Source organism: Choloepus didactylus, chromosome 20, assembly GCF_015220235.1.
Source record: "Choloepus didactylus isolate mChoDid1 chromosome 20, mChoDid1.pri, whole genome shotgun sequence".
NCBI classification, from domain to species: domain Eukaryota; kingdom Metazoa; phylum Chordata; class Mammalia; order Pilosa; family Megalonychidae; genus Choloepus; species Choloepus didactylus.
This window is the reverse complement of record NC_051326.1, coordinates 58,591,471-58,602,456: the sequence shown is the minus strand read 5'-3', so window position 1 is coordinate 58,602,456 and position 10,986 is coordinate 58,591,471.

Here is a 10,986-nt window from a genome sequence, read left to right as displayed (position 1 = left end):
AAGACACTCCAAAGAGAGAGGCATCCACAGAGACATAGAGATTCAATAACTGGGAGGCCCCAAATTAAGTTCAAAGGAAGACTTTACTCTATGCTGTCTTCCAATGTCAGCACATTTCTTCAAAAGCCTCTGCAAAGGATAAATGACAAAGGAGAGCCCAGGTATTGGAGAAGATGTAAAATAATCAGGAGATGCAGAAAGCATTTAGTAAGGGGCAAAGCTCTTCCCTTGCCTGGGCAAGTAATGCCAATATTTACTGGGTTAACCAGGTTCCAAGTACAATGTTAAACACTTCAAAGGTGTTATCTCATTTTACCCTCACAGCATCCCCAAGGTAGGTCCAATGACCACTTCCATTTTACAGATGAAGAAGTTTCCATTAGGAAAAAGGAGTTGCCTAAGGTCACCCAGGCAATAGGTGGCAGAGCCAGGACTAGACACTCATGTGGGTTCATTCTACACTTCATTGCTCCCAGCACGGTTCCGTGTGGCATGGTCCGAGCCTGGAAGATGGCCTGGCACCAACAGTCTGCCATCTGGGGCACCCTAGATGTCTGGTGGTCCCAGTTATGGGATGGGTGAGAAGGATGTCATCATCCACAAAGACCTCTTCAGTTCTGCCCATGCCTTCAGAGCAATCCTCATTCCGGACTTGGTAAATAGCCCTTCTAACTGTGTCTCCAGTCATTGATGGGCCTGGCAGAGGAGGAAAAAATTAAGATTTACTGGGCATCAAATTGTTCTGGACTGAGACAGAGATGGCTCTGGGAATGTGAAAATGAATGGGCTATAGCCCCTTCCTCAGACAGACGCAATAAAAAAATAATGAGAATAATAAGCTGTATGCTAGAAACCAGCCCAGAGAAAATCATCGAGGAAGGAGGGGACAAAGAAGCTAACACTCTCTTGCCCCACACAACACCCAGCTCTGGAAGGGCTGGATGGGTTTGCTGCCCTTCTTCCATCCCAAGGATGGGAGGTCCCAGTTGTACCACCCACTCCACCCCCACCCCATGTGCACACACCCCAAGGACAACACTCAGAACGCCTAGGCAGAAGGAAGCGTCCCCAAAACGTCTGTATTACACCAGGTGGGTTCTGCAGCAGCAGGAAAGGCTCAATGCAAGCCTGACCACTGGCTGATTAAAAGACTGAATTCCCCCTGGGAGAACAGGGAGAACAAGGAAGGAATGCTTACCCAGCCTGTGTTTACACTGCAGACAGAGAAGATAATGATCTGTTAATTTGTTGAGCTGCGTGAGACCTGATGAGGGGCCCTTAATAATTGCAGCTGGGCTTTACCTCTTCACATCCTCCCCGTGAGCAAGGAAGGCTGTTCCAGAAAAACCTACACGTGAAACCGACATGACCCATTTCACTAGAAAATGAAACGACGTGCTTTGAAGGAAGGAAGACAAATGTGAGAGGTAGCACGTTTCAGTGGAAGGATCTCAGGCTGTGGCAGCTCTCCAGGTTCGAGTCCCAGCTGTGCGTGCCCCTCTCTGGGCCTCAGTTTCTATTGGATTCTATTGGACTTCGATATGATTTCACTGGAACATTTAGTTTCATCTGAATTATTAAATGATTTCTAAATCCTCTTCAAGTTTTAAGAGCCTACTGACCCAATCAATGTTTTCCTTTCCCCCACAGTAATAAATTAATAAGGGAAGGTGGAGCCAGACAAAGCTGTGTACAGCCTGTGGGACCTTGGGCAATTAATTACACAATGTTCTAAGCTTGTATTCCTTATGCATAAAATGGGGATGAAACAGGTTTGTTTTGTTTACTAAATCTGATTATATAGTGGTTGGCATGTGGGTTGTAGGTGGATATGTGTTCTCCCCAGCATCCACTTTCCCTTTCCCGTTCTTGACAGTGCTCCAAATTTCCCAGTTTTTGGGGTCCAAGGGGGACCTCATGGACTTCGGGTCAATCGGCAGTTTCCACCCACCCTGGCCAAAATGAATGACCGATGCAGGAATGGGCGTATGACCCAAGAGGAACAGATCAATGCTGGACTCAATTCTGAGGTTTTTGTATGGGCTTTTGGGGAAAAGAATTTTGTTTTTTCCCCATGGGTATAAATGAGAAGGACTTGAACTCCAGGATATGCTGGCAGCTATCTTGAGTCCAGAGAGAACAGCCCACAGAGGAAAGGAGCAAAAATGAAGCAAGTGAAGCCAAGAACGGTGGAACAGGTCCGGTCACATTACATAAACCTTGGATAAAGCCTCATCTGAATCCAAAACTACACCCTGGACTCATATTTTAGTTAAACCAATACTTCTCTTTGGCTTAAGCTGCCTTGGGTTGAGTTTGCTTTTGATTGCAAGAGAGACTTCTAACATATATAAGTGATGAAATAATAATAATACCTGTTACTTATCGATCATCTAGAACAGGTAGCAGGTCCTCCACAAATTTTAAGTTATCTTGTTTCATATTTGCAGTTCTATGAAGTACATAATATTAACCCTCTGTTACACATGAAGAAACAGGACCAGAGAAGAAAAGCAACTTGTTCATTGTCACACTTAAGAAAATGACAGAGCTGGGAGGCAGATCTGGGTCTTTCTGGCTCCAAAGTCTCTGCTCTTCCTGCTAGGCAACCAAAGTTAGGTCTTGGTCCTTCTAGAGGCAGCAGAGCCCCGAACTGTAGAGTGGAATCAGATGTGCTTCCCTAAAAAAAAAAAATAAAAAATAAACAAATCTGTATTGAAGTCAGTTCCTGGAGCCAGACTCTGTTAGGAACCGTGAGCAAGCAGCCACATCCTTCCCTCGTCACTGCCTTGTAAACCGGGAATACACCCAGGTGACAAGGCACCCGTGGTCCCTGCTCACCTCACCCTCCTTCCCTGAACCCCACCTTTTCGATGGCACCATAACTAGAACCAGACCCTGTCTGTCAGTTAACTTGACCCATCAATCACACTTTCAGGACTACAGAAAGAAGAAGGAAACCTACACACCACCAGCTACCAGACACGCTACGGCTCATTGAATTCTCCCAACAATAGGAGTACAACGTAAACCACGAATGTGAGTCACATACTTAAATTTTAAATTTTCTAGTAGCCACTTTTTTAAAAAGTAAAAGAAACCAGTGAAACTAATTTCAATAATATATTTTATTTAATCAAACATATCCAAAATATTATCATTTCACCATGTTCCGGTTTGCTAAATGCTGCCATTTTGCAAAACACCAGAAATGGATTGGCTTTTATAGAGGGGGTTTATTTGGTTACAAAGTTACAGTCTTAAGGCCATAAAGTGTCCAAGGTAAGACATCAACAATAGGGTACCTTCACTGGAGGATGGCCATTGGCATCCGGAAAACCTCTGTTAGCTCAGAAGGCACGTGGCTGGCGTCCACTTGCTCCCAGGTTGCGTTTCAAAATGGCTTTCTCCAAAACGTTGCTCTTGGGGCATTTTGTCCTCTCTTAGCTGCAGCTCCTCTTCAAAATGTCACTCTCAGTTGCTCTCTAGTGTCCCTCTGTTTGTGAGCTCTTTTTATAGGACTCTAGTGAACTAATCAAGACCCACCCTGAATGGGCGGGGCCACTTTTCCATGGAAACATTCAATCAAGAAATCACACCCTAATCAAAGGTGTCACTCATAGTTGGGTGGGTCACATCTCCATGGAAACACTCAATCAGAAGGTTCCAACCTAATCAACACTAATACATCTGCCCCCACAAGAATTGCATTAAAGAATATGGCTTTTTCTGGAAGACATAATATATACAAACCAGCACACAATGTAAACACTTTACAATGAAATAGTTTACATTCTTTTTGGTACTAAGTCTTCAAAATCTGCTGAGTATTTTACCCTGACAGCACATCTCAATTCAGAATAACCACATTTCAAGTGCTCAAGAGCCACGTGTGGCTGGCTCGTGGGTACCATGTTGGACAGAGCAGGTCTACAACCATTGCAGAAACAAAGGCTCAGAAGACAGGTAACCTTCTCAAGCTTCCATAGTTAGTAACTGGTGGAGTTGAGATTTAAACCCTCTCTGTCTGACCCCCAGTCCTGGCCATCGTACTCTACCCCACACAGCTAGGGGAAGTTACGGTGCAGATGTTGGACCCTAAGCATCCCACAGAGGCTGGGCAGGGAGCTGCCTGCACAGTCTGACCTCCCGCTTAAGAAGATGGTGCCCTGGTGTAGGGTGGAGGTGGAGCTGAATGAGCCTGGGGCAGGAAAACGCATTCACAACATCAGTCCAGCAGGTAATATTTCTATTTAAATAGCCAACGTGACCATCAGGAATGAAGCTGTAACCAGGAGACCACTGGATCCAGCAGGGCCTTCTTCTCGCAGGCCCTTCCCAGTCATCAGCCACTGTCTGCCCCTAATTTCTGTATCTGCAAATCCCATCTGGTTGCAGGATGCAGCACTTTCCAGAAAAGCCAGTAGCACAGAGTTGCTAATCTGCCAATATTTGCTGTCTCTGCAAACCAATAAGCCTGTAGCCTGCAACAAATGCTGATGGAATCAATAGCATCTGAGGGTGACTTTGAAAAAGAACAGAAGCGGGCCTGAAAGAGCTCACTCAATGACAGTGAAATCAGTGGGAGAATCTGGAGAGCGGATCGATCACCTGCAAATGTATCATTTGCCAGCTGCAACCACTATTGAACAACCAAAAGGCCAGCCTTAGAAGTCGGTTTCTAAGGGACCATTGAAGGAGGCTCGGTGCTTACAAGCACTTATTTTTCAAACTGAGAATTATGCTTATGCATGCGTAATAGAAGTTGGTGCAACAAGTCATGGGTTCTATTGATTTCCCAAACTTGAAAAGAGATTCTGGATTTTTTGCCCTGAGTATCATTTCATGGCCCATCTAATTTCCTAAAAAATAAGAAACTGTTTCAGGACCAAAGGGCTTGCTTTGCACACACTGCACACAAACAGTACATAGGCCTGGGATGGGACCCAGGGCTGGAAAATGTGAAGATCTGGGCTCTGCCACTAACTAATGCAGGGATCTCAGACACCACATTTAACCTGTCTGAGCTTTGGTTTCTTTTTCTGGGTCTGGACTATGCAGGGTGTAGGATCTCCCCTTTAGTTAGTGACAGGTGAACAGGATTGCTGGGAAGTTCAGAGGAAAACTATGCTATACATATTCAGACGGAGCTCAATAAATGATTGTGGATGAATGTAACATGTAAATCATAGATCTTTGTAAATATGAAATCTGCCCATCTCTTCAACCCCATATCTTACTCTCCTTGCCTTGCACTTGAAGCTCCCAACATATCACCCTGCTTAGACTTCCCTGAGCACACTATGTTTGCCATTTCTGACCATATGTATTCACATATGCTGTTCCCTCTGCCTGGAATTACCTTCCACCGTGTTTGGGCTCGGTGTCCCTATTCATTCTTTAAAACCCAGGTTAGACCTTGCTTCTTCCAATACATCTCCCCCTCCCCCAATTTACATACAATTAGATTCATTTACCAGAGAGCATTAATCTCTTCTTCCTTGGGGCTACCGCAGTATCTTGGACAATTTTTGTTCATTTTCTGTTTGCTGTATTGTACTGAAATTGGTTTTTATCCTGCTGAGTTGTGGACAACCCAAGGGCAAGGATTCTTTGCTCCTCTGTGTGGTGCCAGCCCGGGACAGGGTTCAGGAAAGCTGGTACGATTGTATCATGCCCTGTAGCGTCTCATTTCTCTGACGATGCCCAAGACTGTGCTGCTGAACCCAGACACTCTTTCTGGGTCTATCCTTTCCTCCTCTGTTGGGACTCGTCCTCCTCTCTCTGGACTTCTCTCCAGAAGGATCCCAGCTTCCCTGGGAGATTATTCCCTTCTCCCCAACACAAAGATGTGGAGCCTGCACTTACTATGTTCTGTCCTGCACATAAACACAAGGCCAAGGCTATGGGAGCTGGCTGGGGGTGGGAAGGAAGCTGGGGAAGGGGCTTCCCCACAGCCAGGAAGCAACTAGCCCACCTTCCAGGCCCTGTGCTGTTGCCCATGAAAGAAGCATGGCTCCCAGAGGATTTGAGCAGCTGAGCGGCTGATGATTCCATTCTACTGCACCCCACTCCCCACCCCTCTTTCTCTCTAGCTCTTTCTCCTTTAATCAAGCACCTGTGGACAACCTACCATGAGCCAGTTAACTCGACAGGTGCTTGGGATACAGAAACAAATAAATACCACAGTCCCTGCCTTTGGAGATTCCATAGGCTAGAGGGAAGAAGCAAAGATAGAAATCCACAATTGCAACAGAGGGTAAAAAACGCAATGTGGGGTCCATCTCTGAGATGTTACTTCAGTTAAGGTGTGACCCAACTGAATCAGATTGGGTTTTAATCCAGATGACTGGAGTCCTTTATAAGCAAAATGAAATTCAGACCTAGCAGGAGAGAAAGCCATGGGAAGAAGCTTGAAGTCAGCAGAACCCAGAGGAGAAAGGAAATGACATCGCCACAGGCAATGCCAAGTGACAGAAAAGTGGAGGACCAAGGATCACCAGCAATCAGCCCCAAAATGCCACAGTCTTTGGGGAGAAAATATTGCCTTGATGACACCTCATTCTTGGACTTCTCCTAGCCCCAAAACTGTGGGCCAATAAATTTCCATTGTTAAGCCCCCCCATTGCATGGTGTTTGTGTTAGTAGCCAGGCAACTAAGACACCAGGACACAAGAATACAATTAGGGAGTGACCAGCAGGGCTGCTGCAGCCCTCGTGCAGATTGTGCCCAGTTTGAGGGCCCTCGGCTGATGGGGGTGAGGGGCAGCCTCCATCTGGAGGAAGGAGCATCTTTTCCTGAATCTTGCAGGGTGAGTAGATGCTTATCAGGTAACAATGAGGGATGGGCATGGACAAAGGAGGGAAGTGAAAACGGAACAGCATGGTGGGGTCATGGGCACCTGGAGAGCAAAGCATGCCCCACAAGTGAGGGTGGAGTCAGTGAGGGAGGGACTAGGAGATTGGGATTTACCCTGAGGGCGATGGAGAGCCAGCAAAGAGATTTAAATGAGGGGAGGGCAACCTTCTCCTCCCTGGAACTCTCTCTAATTAGTTCTGTCAAACCTCCCAGCCAGCTGTCTGCAGGTAGAGCCCTCTGCTTCTCACAGACATCACTCAGAGTCCACTGTGTGAGGTCTCCACCTCCTGCCACCGCTTTGCTGAGGATTAGCTCACAGCAGCAGCCAGCTCCCCTCTCCTAAAGCCACCGTGCAGCCCAGCTTTTTCCCTGCTGCCTGCCCATCCCTACGGCTCTCTGATTCAGGGCATCAGATCCAAACCCCACTGCCCCGGAATGAGATCTGAAATATCTCACCACCCAGCATGGCAGGGTCCCACCAGCAGTAGAGATGAACCACTCCCAGCCCCACACTTAGGACTGGGCCAGGTGTTAATTCTTTTTTTGATGGACTATGGGGAGGGGATCCCAGGGAAGGAGCAGCAGGAGACAAAAGAGGGGCATTCATGAGGCTTGGGTGTAGCAAGGATTTACTAATAGGAAGAGGAGTATTTCAGTATTTTAACAACTCATATGGCTGAACTTGGGCACAGCAGTCTGAACATTGACCTCTGCGTGGCCTGTTCACGATTTCAAGGCTGCAAAGGCGGCAGCTCAAATAGATGCTCACTCAAGTCCCTTCCAGTGAAACAGTGAGGACCCAAGTCTGAGTGAAGCCAAGTTTGAGTGACACTAAACAAAGACTTAGAGCTAGAAGGAACATTCATTGCCAGAAATATCCTTCCTTGCTAACCACTTCGGTTTGCTAAAGCTACTAAAATGCAATATATCAGAAATGGATAGGCTTTCTCAATGGGGATTTATTATGTTGCAAATCTACAGTTCTAAGGCCATGAAAATATCCAGATTAAGGCATCAGAGGTAGATACCTTCTCTGAGGAAAAGCCAATGGCATCCAGGGTTTCTCTGTCACATGGGAAGGCACATGGCAACATCTGCTGGTCCTACTTCTCCTGGGTTCTGTTTTCAAAATGGCTTTCTCCAAAATGTCTCTGGGCTTCTGTCTCCCTTAGCTTCTCTGAGACCTCTGAAAAATGTCTCTGGCTTTTATCCTCTCGTGGAGGACTCCAGCAAGGCTATTAACACCCACCTTGAATGGGCAGGGTCACGTCTCCATGGAAACAGCCTAATCAAAAGGTCCCACCCACAGTAGGTCTGCCCCCACAAGAGTGGATTAAAAGAACATGGTTTTTCCGGGGCATGTAATAGAGTCATACTAGCACACTATCCAATATAAGGACTGTGTGCTTGAAATTCTGGCCAATCGTGAAATTTGCCTTTAAAAGAACTCTAGAGTGTGTAATCATTTTCCTGCCTAAATTTTACACAAAAGCTGTCAGGGGCTGCAAATTTTGCACCAGGAAATACAGACAAATAATTGGTGTCATCAGAAACCAGGAAAACCAGTTACAAAAGTGAAGGGCAAGTGTGAAAAGGCCTCTGGTGACACATTGATTCCTTTAATCCACGCTGAACACTGCACTTCTCAATCAGTAGCTAGTTACATTCGCTTCAAGGAAGACACTGGTAAATAAATATTTCCTTATTCCCAGGCAGCCCTAAATGGTATTTTACTTGCTTGAATCAAGGAATCAGGCCTGCGATAGTGACTAAATTGAATGAGTTTCTGAGTTTGTTTGGAATAAATAATATTTGCTACAAAAGATTCCTGAACTTAATATTATTGAATACCTCCTATTTGGTCATCCAGGTGCCAGGAGTTATGCAAACACAGTCCTTGCTCTCAAGATGAGAAAATACCTGGCAGATGGTGAACAATCAATCTCTCTTCAACTACTGTGAAAGAAGTACAGACCTGAAAAGCAAATTATACAGGGCAATATAAAACCTCAAGCCTCAAAGCCAAATTACCTTCAGAATATATAATGCTTAATTTCAATGAGCAATTTTTTAAAAAACGCCTTAAAACTTTTTCCATGAGCAAATACTTGATTCACTAACTAATCAATCCATTGGGTGCATGCCCAGCCCTGTGGATTTTTGTCTACAAAGCAAATGATTTAAAACCACGCAGAGTGAAGGAACCCAGGTGGTTCTCTCTTAGGCAAGGAAGCCTAGCTACGATCATTTCCTACTTGCTGAGTTTCTGGGATGCTTCCAATCTGGGCATCATTTGCCCCTAGCACCTGTCAGTCTGCTCAATCAGTAGAGTCCATGGATACCTGTTTTACCAGCTCCAAGTCCTGCTCTTTCCTTCAGATGTCTACCTGGCACCAACACACAGACCATCACTCTGAGAGCTCAGTGGTCTCCATACCTGTGGTTGCCCAGCTTTCCACGCAGAAAGCCCCATTATCCCAGGCTCTAGACAAGATCCTGCACCCAGAACACACCGTTCAACATGGCACCAGCATGGGGGAGGGGCGCCCCAGGTGGTAGGGAAGGCAGAGAGAGCCCCGTGGCAGTGGGCAGGGTAGCTGCAGAGAGATGGAGTCTGTGGGCCACAGGAGAGGAGAAAGACGGGAAGGTCTCACCCCTTCTCCATCTCCTGTGTTCCCAGGCCCAACAGGAGATTCGGGCATTACGTGGGTAGAGAAGGAAACGTTTCAGTTGCTAAGGAAGACTTAGAGGGTGATTTGGGACCAGAACAAGTTGGGAGAAGTGAGAAGCGCAGATAATGAGGCTGGCAGAAACATCACGCTGCCGAAAAGCTAAGGGTGACATCTTCAGGGAATGCCATCTCCTGCTCAAGATCAACTGCAAAGCGCAGGTTTTCAGGACTGAATGAGTCCTTGGAGATGATGATAATAGTAACAACAATAGCCAACATCAGTCAAGTACTGACTGTGAGCCAAGCACCCTTCTTAATGCTTCCCACAAATTGTCACATTTAATCCTCACAACAGCCACTTTACTAAAGAAGAAACAGAGATGCACAGAGGTTAAGTACTTCGCCCGTGGTTGCCCAGCTTGTGAATGGCAGAAGCAAACAAGAGTCATGGTCTTCCACCAGCCCCTCTAGATCCTAAGTGTAGTCAGCCAGCCGACTTTTGAACGCAAGATTCAAGTACTTTTTCCTAGCACAAAGGCAGTTCTGGATTGCCACTGCACATTTAATAACCGTAAACAACTCTGGTAAATCATTTCTTTTTTATAAAGTCGATCAAAGTGTGCAATAATCAGATTTGTCCCAAAGTCATTTCACACATTACAGTAATGAGTACTGTGGGGATGTACTTTGCCATCTAAATAGGTTGTAAATTTTGAAATATTTGTGAGCTAGAGGGTCATAAGGATTATTTAAAAATCAATTTTATAAGAGCATCCATCTTTTTGACCTCACATAAGAGTGAGTGCTGGAGGTCAGTATGGAGAAAATGAAATAGAAAAAAGAAACATGGGTTAATCTGGGCTGCCTCTCAGCTCCCACCTCTAATCACACTTCTGAAACATCTCTTATCCCAGCCCCTCCCATTCACGGCCACCACCATTGCCTGGATTCAACCTCCTCAACTCTTCTGGCATTCTATGCAACTGCTTCCTCCCACAAATCTTCCAACCCATCCTTCACACCATACCCAGAGGGATCCTATTAAAAAAAAAAGTGAACAGGTTGCTCCCTTGCTTAAAAGTATGGAATGATGTCTCCTGCTCTCAGTTTACAACATCCATCCATGGTTCTTCTGCCTATAATCCCAATCTCCATTAGCAATCTTATCACCCACTTCCCTCCCTGCCCCAAGCACACACTTGCACATGCACAGACACACACACACACACACACACACACACACACACACGCACCATACTTGGATCTGTCACCCAAGCACACCTTGCTTTCACATGACTCTTGGCCTCTGCACATTCTGTTCCCAATCCCTGGAATGCACTTTTTCCCCTCCCCTCAATGGCTAAGACCAACTTAATCTTTAGGACCCACTTTAACTGTCACCTCTTCTGTGGAGCCTTCACACCTCCACACACCTGGCACTAAACTATGACCTTCT